We start from the raw sequence: 10,796 nt of genomic DNA, 5'->3' as shown, positions 1-10,796 counted from the left end.
TGATACACCTTCCCAGTCAAAATGCTCTGGATACAGCACTGTTCGACAGGTATACAATACAGTATGTGCGTGAGCAACGCATACTTTCATGTGTGTTTTCCTTCTTTGTATTCGCTGCACAGTTCCTCACTCCCTAACACATAAAAGGAACTCCCTTCCTTGAAGCCGCAGCAGCGGTTTGCACCTGATCACCCCTGTATTTTGAAGAATTACCTGCTGAACATCTGTGACTAAATTTCTGTTCATTTATATATTAACACACTATTTGAAAGCCATTAGGCTCCTCATGTTGCTCGTGTCACCTTGAAATCATTTCAGCTGTTCAAGGGCAAATATGGCTGAGATAACCAAATTAATATTAGCGTTGATTAAAATATTTATTAGCGTGTAAATCATGTTTTAGTTCCACTTGATGGAGTGATTTTAACAGTTGAGAGGGTTTACTGTTCATGTTGTGTCTAACAACATCTCTCAGCTGTACTAACATCGCTGCCTTTCTTTGCTTTTTCTGTACTTTGTTACCAACATTGATCAGCCAGAAAAAGGATGCTAGAGCAGCATTTCATTAAGTTGGCAGTGTGGGTGGAGCCACTCCATCACAGAGTGGGGTTGGCCACTCGAGCCTTGTGGTGTTAATATTACATCCTTCACATTTAAATTAAGTTCTCTGGAATGGCTTCACGGTCAGTTACCTCAGCCATACGCATACACCTACACAAAAAAGAACAGGGCGCTGTGGAATGAAATGTTTTCACCTTCCATCTTCATATGCTCATGCCCACACATGCATACTATGTATATACACAGCAAATATACATGTCCATGCACATGCATGCAAAGCCTGACATTGACTGTTAACCACATGCTGCCATGACACCCCTTGCCCACACAGACTTTATATATAGGGCCCATCTGACTACATTGAACCCAAGGCATGCAAATAACTCTCAACACTGATTACAGTAAATGTATGTTGTGGGACGGTGTATGAGGATTACTTGGTGTCCCCTGGTTTTATTAATTTCTTTTTTTTATGCACGTAAAAGTAATTTCATCAATACAAGCACATTTATTTATTTGCAAATGTCAAAGGCATGGAATCATGTTTCTGTGAAAGTGCGAGCATTGCAACACCCACAACACCCACAGGTGCGAGGAGCCTGGTTATGTCTATCAATCTAGAGGACACGTTGCAAGTTCAGCGTCAAATTTAATTCCTTTACTCGACAAGAAGTGTTTTGTTTCTATTTCTATCACTTCTATACTTCTATTGAAGTTTGCATGCTAACCAGCTAACCCCAGCTCAGTTGGCCTGTCTCAACACTTTCCGATACCGAGTCACTGTAGCGTCCAGTCTGTCCTGAAGAAGTAGAGCTTCTCAAGAGAGCTAATTCTAACCACTTGTATTGTAAATGCAACAATGGCTGAAGACTGGTTAGTAAACACCTGTTAACGCTAACGGTAACTATGTGGCAACAGCAAAACTTAGAAAAAGCTCCTTTAAGACATCAGAGATCAAACCTGTCAGCTGAAACATTTATAGATGATATTATTATAGTTGTGGAGATTGCACGAGTCTGACGATGTTTAACATTTTGGAAAATGCACTTATTCATTTTAGAGTTTGGTGAGAAGATTGATACCATTCTTAAAGCTGTTAATCTGACTCTGCCACCAGCAGCAGCCAGCATAAAGGCTGGAATCAAAGGGAAACACCTAACCTGGTTTTGCCTGAAGGTAACAAAATCTGCCTTCCAACACCTCTAAAGCTCAATCTTCTCATCTTATTTTTGGCAAGAAAACAGAGTTTTTTCAGGCAATGACATGAGCTACCTATGATGTTCATGGTATAGTCCCACAATATTCAACCCTTAAAACTGTTTATTCAAACCTGAGATGCAGAGGTGACTGTGGTTGTCTTTGAGCATTAAATCAATCCATATTACTCAGAGACAACAACACGTGAAAATCCCACAGGAGACTGCTGAAGTAGATATTGATGCAGTTGTGATACTTGTTGAATCCATCAGTGACTGATGAATGTCTTCGTCCACATATTGCATGTGCATTTCCTGCCCAAACTGCCTCCACTTTTATGACAAACGTATCTATTTGTATATTTTTTTTCCTCCTTTTTTGTATTACTGCTGTTTGCTTATTGCCTTTTCATCCTTTCCATTTATTTGAAAAATGAGCCAAGTGCAACAATTTGGAGATTTCTGTGCTGAAAGGTGAAGAGAGAAACAATGGTGGAGCAGAGTGACAGAGGGAAATAAAAGAGGAGAATGAAAGATAGCAGGGTAATTTCATTTTCTTGACCCGTACGCCTTCAGTTAAATGAATAAAATGTTTTTAGGGGCCGATTCATCGGCTGATGTCACTCTGTCATACTGGCTGCCATGTCACTGCGACACTGAAGGAGATGGAGGGAGAAGCAAATATAACCGGAGCTGTCAAGGTGATGTCTAGCAGCTTCCACTGACTCGGTACAACAATGTGTGCTGTAGGCAAGAGACTCACAGACTGTTGAGTTCATTTTGGGCTCTAAAACTGGGAATTTGTCCAACTACTGGATGTAATAAAACCAACCAGGCTGGAGACTCCATACCTGAACCCTAATGAGGGTCGATGTTATTTTTCTGCAAATTATTTTCAAACTTTTTGTATAATGATTGCTTTTAAAATATGTAATTAAAATGATGCTGTGGAAAAACACTGTTTTGGTCCCATAAATGCAGAGCTATGTACAATTTATGAAGCAGCAGCTGGTATTCACTAGCAGGGATGCACTCATTCAACTTCTTTTCCCATGATACCTACAGTATATCTGCTGATTCAGAAAAACAATCTGGTAACGGTGCTCTATTTTTCCTAGATTGAAAAAGCTGCAACATCTTACTGAAAGGAACTCTTTGGAGACTTTGTTATGTAAGACAACATTAGGCCAGGGATTGCTGCAGCACTAAAAACTGAGTCACAAAAATGTAGCAGTATTAGAAAAAATACATTTCACAATGACATTAAGAAGAAAGGCCTGTATTTGGTGGGGCAGGGAGGCTGGTCAGAATAAAGGATGAATGCAGCCAAATACAGAGAAATTCTTGAAGAGAACCTACTCCAGGGTCCATAAGTCCTGACTGAGACTGGGGCGATGGTTCATGTTTCAGCTTGACAACAGTCGTCCAAAAGCCCAGACCTAAACCCCATAGAACATCTGTGGAGACACCTGAATATGGCAGTTTACAGATGCTTCACATCCAGTCTGACAAAGCTTGTGAGGATCTGCCAGGAAGGTTGAGATAAACTGCCCAAATTCATTTGTGCAAGGCTTGTAGAGGTAGAGGCTCACCCAAGAACACTCGCTGCTGTACTTTGGCGTCTACAAATGAAGAAAAGAAATCTTAGGTATGTTCACCATCAGCTATGTTGAATGTCCAGTGTTGATGTCACATATGACCACTTTTAATCAATTTAAATTTTTTAATCAATTTAAATTTGAACACTATTTATTTTTGGTATTAACTTACCAGATGTGTTTAACCCTCGGCTGTCCATGGTCAAAGATGGGTTGACAGCATGTTCTGTATACTGTAACTTAGTACACTAAAATAACTGTTTAATTTTCATTGTTATGATTGAGCATGAAAAGACAGAAAAGACGGGGTGGTCAAACATAGTTTTTTTAATAATGATTTCAATAGTGATTCAAAGGTACTTTGTAGTACACTTACACAATGATTTATCAATGGTAAAACAAAAAACAAAATCCTTTTTTTGTTTGATAATTATTTTCCCTACACCATATCCCATCTCCTGTCTGACTCCACAGCACTGCTGTGTGGTGGTCACACTGACTGGAGGCTCCCAGAAACATTGAGTTACATCCCAGTAAGAAAAAACATAAAGAGAACCAGGATTCATGAAGAGCTGTAAGTTCGAGTTAATGAATGCCCTGTGACTTTTTTTCTTCCATTTCTAGTAGGCTACGCCAGGTCTTTCTTGGTGCTCAGAGGGTGGGCGTTCGACTGCAGTGAGTCACACTATGGAGACTTTTTAGAAAATCGACCTGTTAATGCCAAAATGCTTTGATAGCACGGTGTTTCTGCAGAGAGGAGAAGGGCTCAACAAAAGATTAAACTCATATGTCCCCTTACCCAACACCCTTACAAAATCAGAGTTACTTTTATGGTGTGTGGTCGTGTGGCAGCCTAGAGCTGCCTTATGCCGGTTTAACTTTGAGTGCTCACTGTTTTCCCTTTAGCACAGGCTTCTGGGGGCTTGTGGTTCTTTGCAGATCCCATTAATGCATCTGCACTTCCTGTCTTACATCTTGTCTTTGTTCCTGCCACTTATGACCCAAGGGAGAAAAGCAAGGATGAGATGCAGTGACAGAGGAATCAGAGCAACGTGGTATTCCCAAAAAGGAGACACAGGGCAACAAGATATGAAATATTAAGCACAGTTGTTTTGAATCAAACTTTTTGTGTTTTCTATTTGACAGCTCATGCTTTCATGCATGGTCCAACTGTATCAAGTATAAACAGATTTCTAATCTCCCAACCTTGATCACCTATAATTTGAACATATATATGGATAGGTGTGCTCACAATTGTGCTGGATTTGATGATTTTTGGGAATTTGATAAAAGGATAAATAAAAAGGATTTAATACTTTAATAACACGTTACATGTGTTGTTGTTTTTTATCACTAATAAAAATTACAGAAGAAGTTGAAAAAACCTTGTTACTCCTAATTTGTTATGCCCTTGGTTAAAAAAACAAACTCTTACATTAAGAGTACAGGGAGCATCCTGTTAACACTGAATACTGTCCTTTCAGTTTACAGTTCCCCATGGCTACAGATCAGCCCACAGAAGTGCCTTCATGGGCATCACCCTGGGCCAATTTGGAGTGAAAAGATAAAGATTCATTAATTGGGAGATGAGAAAAACTCTGTTTGGCCAAAACTGCTCTGATTCTTACTGCCAGGTCTGTTGGGAGCCTCCAAAAAGCCTGTGAACAAGGTCCCAGCGCCAGTGACAAACAATTTGGATCCCAGCACAATCTGAAAGCAATTCAGTTATATCAAACCTGTTAGTGTGTAATCACGGAGGCTACTCTAAAGCTTATCTGTGGGTTAAAACAGTGACTGAACATAAAATCTGCCTGAAGTAGACATCTATAACCTAACCCCACCCCCCATCTCACCCATCATCAACCCCTACTAAAGAGCCACTTAGAAACATACTGTATTTTCCAAACAGCTAGAGCCATATATTCTCACATTTTACACTTCACAAAGCTGAGTGAAAATATTTAGTAGATAATCAAATATCCAAATATAAAACCATCTTCCATTATCACACCAATATATAGCATCAGATTACATTCTACAGTTCTGAATGCAAGGGGGAAAAAAAAAACAAATTAATAAAAAGTAAGTTCATTAAAAGTAATTCATTAACAATCCAATGTTCCTGAGGCTGGATAAACACTACAACGCTCCCTTTAGAAAATGATGAAATTACGCCATCTTTTTCACATTAACAAGATGTTGGCACTATTTAACAGCTTATTAAAAAAATTTCATATAATTAGAATTTTTCACTAGAAGCTGGTGTAGATATAGCTCCAGTTTAATCAAATTTGTGTAGTGTTTATCCACCCCAGCTAAAAAATGCAATAGCACCTGAAATAAAAAAGAGAAAGCTGGCACTGAGTGGAGGAGCTTATGTTAACAACGCTGTAATAAAACACTAGTGGAGTCTGGGAATACACTGCAATTTAAGCCTGGCTTTGCTGTTAATTTTTTAAATAAATCATTAATATACATTTATCAAACATTTTCATTTTAGTAATAATCATTTTCTGCCTGGAGTGAATAAATACTTCTAAATGAATACAGAACAACATATAGTACATTCTACACACTCAGTATAGGGAATTCAGCTCATTCTTCTTCCCTTTAATTATCTTTATGGTAACCCATCATCATTTTCTTTTTTTTATCAAAATGAAGCCCAAAGTAGCTGCTTCAGTGAGCTGGGCTGAATTAAACTTTGGATAAGTCTGGGTTGTAACGAGACTGGAGCACAGCACATAGCCTTAATTTATATGCAGATGAGCTGCCTTTGTCAAGAACAAGTGAAATTAGTTTTTCCGCTCAGATCATCCACCTCAGTGTTCCAGAAAAACACAAAACGTGTACGTTTGCTTACAAGCTTGTAAAATGTCACGACAACTGAATCCCGTAATTGAACATGATAATCTTGATTATCTCAAGTGAGCAGTAAGAATGTAAACATCACTTCTATAGGCAACATTCATCTCCTTATTGATATCGCTAACACTCCACTGAAAACAGAATCTCACCAGAATTTAAAGCTGGGGTATTAATTATGTTTGTGTCCACAGCGGTAATCCAAACAGTTTGATCTCTATATGAGGAATATAAAAAACACACAGCATAAAACTAAAGAAATCACCCACATTGGTGTTTCTTTGATACCCATCATGCCCTGCAAGGATGCCTCTGTGTCATATGGTGTAATATCACAGTTCAGTTTGGTTTAATACTCTCACCAATAGAAACACAGGATGAGTTTGTTTAACTAAATATATTTCACAAACCATCAATACACAATACTGTAAACTCTGTAAGTCGCCTGCTCTGTATGTAAAACAATAATGCCCTACAGACACACACAGACCTGCTTAATATGTTATTCCACTTTATCATAAATCCTGAATCCAAATAAATAAGTACTTCAAATCAATATAATACGGAACCTAACTTGTTATAACACAACTCCATCTCCTCTGCACTATATAATCTACACTGACTCCCTAAAATCAGTCATTTTACCCTACTGGCTGAGGAAACAACCACATATGAAAACACACATGCTCTTTACTCAGTAATAAAAAGCAACATTCAAATCAGCAGCTTCGGACAAACTTACAAAAATACTGTTGATGATTTTTAAGACATCTAACTGTCAACCCCTGGGCCTTGGGTTTCACTCAAGCAGCTGCAGTTAAAGTGGATTCATCCGATCCCCCCAGGAATTTAATATTCACGAGACTGATATGCATCTTGTCATTAGTTTATCCTGAAAATGCAAGCTGTCAGATAGTTTTACAAAATTAAGTTTCAAGTGAGTTAGTGTATCGGTTTATTTGGAAATTCTTGGTTCAGCCCTACGGAGGATTTACCATTCTCAACACTAGTGCTGGATATTGTCCCAAAATGATCAGTATCACTTCATATTGATACTTCTTTTCAATACAGTTTTTCATGCTTCTGTTTTATACTCTTAAGTAATCAGTTTTATTCTTAGGGATAGGTATTGTTTAGGATTTGATTGACAAGGCTCATTGATTCATTTTGATTACTGCGCAAAAAAAAGAAAAGAAAAAAAGATAAAACAAAAACCAGAATTAACATAAATATGAAATGATTCATTGCTTTACAGGTAGAGGGACGAGGTGCTGGTTGATCTGAGCCTCTCTACCTGTAATGAAGAACTTAGGTTCTTATCTACCTCTCACGTAATCATCTTGTGATTTACGTATATCATTAACACTGTTAAGAAACAATTTGTTATATCTTCACTTAAACTAAAACTTCACCCACTCTGCCCTCACAGCATATGCCACCATATGTCTATGTGGTTGTTTACACAGTAAACATAGTTCTGTGTTCTGTATCAATTCAAACAAATACTCAGGCAGGGCAGTGGGAGAGGCTGCTCTGTCTCACCAGAGACCTCTTGAGTGCTAAACTGACAATAACCTAAATTAACGGTGTTTGTCATCTATCTCTGTGGATCCCTGTTTCTGACTCGCCTCCTTCTACAGAGAAGTCAGGGTCAGCTTAAGAGCGCCACTATTACAGATGGTAGAAAGCTGGTGGTGTCATTTCAGCAGGGTAGTCACTGCCAGCCCGGATGATGAATGAGGTCCTGCTTCTGCAAATCTGTCTCCCTCACCACGACATCACCCAAAAGCTGCACCCGAAACCCAAAACAACCCCATTACTTTTATCTGGCAAGATAAATGAGGGACAAGAGCGACTGATAAAAGCCTCAACTGTTCATGTTTTCATTCAAATGGTATAAAATAAATGACCTTGGGTCTGCTTTCCTCCTATCAGCAGATAAGCATGTCTGGATTAAAAGTATTTTTGAGCGCAGGGATTATCAATCCAATTCTTTAGAGTGCATTTACGAAAATAAGTGAGCCAACGGCATTTTGGGTAGACATCATCAGGAGATCATCTTCCTGGCAAACATAAGATTTTGCTCATCATCATCGTTTTGTCTAGAATATGAAGGGAAATATCAATTTAACGGAGATCAGCCCAGGTTAATATGAGTGGTAGCTTTTTGTGATCCTTGAGGTAGGGATAAAATGTGGAGCAATGGTATTAGTGCAGATGTCTCACAGTTTGTCAGCAAAATGTACTGTCTGCATTACTATTTCATTTCCGTACAGGGACGATTACTACGCATTTTTCATGGAAATGTTTGAAGGTCCCTGGTTGAAGAGAATGGATTCAAATGCTATACAAATTGTATTTCCTCATAAATGCTACAATAGATTACAGATCACTTATCTCCCTGGGGTTCAGTGAGTTTACATTGAGCTTACAAGTCAATACCTGCATTAGTTTTTTTATACCAAATATACAGTATGTGCAACCTCTGCCCTTTTTAATGACTATTTGTTGTTGGTCATGTGTGATTTTAAAGTAAGATGATGTCAAAGAACTGAGCCCTTAAAGAGAATAAGATAGCAGTAGAAATAAGCGCTGATCCTGTCTTTTTCTGCAGAGGCAGCACACAACTGTCGAAGCCTCACCCAGGGGGCTGATAACATGCAGCTGAAGTGCTGAAGCAAGCTCTCAGCATGTTACAAACAATGTCAGTGACAGGCAGCAGCACATAAACCGGCTCCTCCCCAATCACATCTCAAAAATAGCTAGTTAATTTTTTGACAACAGGTCAGCGCCCAGATTAGCACGATAAAATGAGCACAGTCGAGGTATTAATGCACAGACAGCACTTTAAGACAGGGACCAATTATGTGTACAACTATGACCAACAGCTCTTGTTTCATGCGTTTTTCTTGTATGTTTTTATCCTATCATAAGCAAAAGTCTCAACAGTTATCTAAGATGCTGATTGTGCGTATTCACTTCTTCTATTTTTTTTTTTTTTTTTTTACCCATTTGGGACCCAAGAAGAAGTTTAATCTCTTGCTTTGAATTGCAGACACATACTGCAGCTTGTTTGAGGACATAAGACCAAGTTTGCAGCACACTTCTTAAAAAAAGTAAACAACAATTAATGGCACACATAAATCATCTCCATTACTATCTCACACCGCACCTATGCCTTCGGTACATCAGACTGAACCAGGAATAAAAAGGTGGAAAAAGTGGAACTACAGGCCTTAAGTGAGAAGATAACATTGCAAAAATAGGGAATTGCACCTTTGTAACTAGAAATTACTAAATATCTCCCTTTCATTAAATATAGATTTAGAAAAAAAGCAAAGAAAAATGTTATTTATCTACCTGCTATCATCCTTTTTGTTGCCCACCAAAGATTACAGAGCGATGAAAAAGAACAACGATCTAAAACATTGTTAATGATTTAAGAAACCCCTCAGATGTGCATCTTGTTTACATATGGATAATATTGCTTTTACACTGGAAAATTTGGAATATTTATATAGAAAATATCCAAAACAATAGAAACAGTTTTACATTGACATTTTTTTTCTTTTTTTATGAAACCACAAATTTACCCACAAGCTAGTAAGCTAGACCCTCCCAACCCCTTTGGCACAATAATCATATTCATATTAATTATTATTATATTGTTGAATTACAAGACATTTGAATAGGAATGGTCACTCACACATTCAGAGTAGTAACACAGTTTCTGTAGTCGTAACACATATTGGTACTGTATGTTTTAACATAGTTCAAAAACATCTTTTTTTTCTTTTTTTCAGCTTTGTTGATATGTAAATAAATGTACTTTCATCGGAAACAAAACAGAACTGTCTTTGCATGCCCTTATTATTTACAGAATCACTTTGTCTGAGTTTGTTCTTGCTGGCTACTGTAGAGCAGAAATACTACACTCAAAAAAATCTGACCATGGACTGCATCCGTGTCAGTCCGCTGTCACAGCAGACGAACGCATCTGCTGCAGAAAACATGGAGCGCTTGATGGACAATAATACACAGGCAACATTTTGAAGCACTGATTGCTGTTGCGATACCAACAGTCTAATTTATCTTTGATTTAGTTCAATATATCAAATCCATGTCTTTGCTCCAGATTCCTCATATAAAATGTATAAAAATGTTTGTGTTGTGTATCACAACCTTTTAACTTTAGATTTCTTGGGGTTTTTTTTTCTTTACTTTTTCTGAGTGTTTTCCATGGTGGAGGGAGCTGACACAACGCCAAGGCCCCATTTCTCAAAAGCATCTTAGTGAATGCATTCATCGGCACATTTTACAGTATATCCCTGTACTACTCGGAGTCCTCACAAATTCTGTTGTGTGGCACATGTAAGTACAATACTCCATTTGAAGGCATACATTTTAACCCAAATCTTAAATAGTCAAATTAAATATTTTAGGTTTCGCAGTCTTGTGCAAGTTCTGTTCTGTTTACCCATCTACACAGACATTTATGTCTGGAATATCAGGATGTACATTGGCCTGAATTTGACCTTTAAGCTAATATCAGACAGTAATTCTCTCCATATAAAAC

Source organism: Seriola lalandi, unplaced genomic scaffold, assembly GCF_002814215.2.
Source record: "Seriola lalandi dorsalis isolate HSWRI2012SDOR001 ecotype SW California unplaced genomic scaffold, Sedor1 jcf7180002054313, whole genome shotgun sequence".
Classification (NCBI taxonomy): Eukaryota; Metazoa; Chordata; class Actinopteri; order Carangiformes; family Carangidae; genus Seriola; species Seriola lalandi.
Note: the sequence above shows the minus strand (reverse complement) of the source record.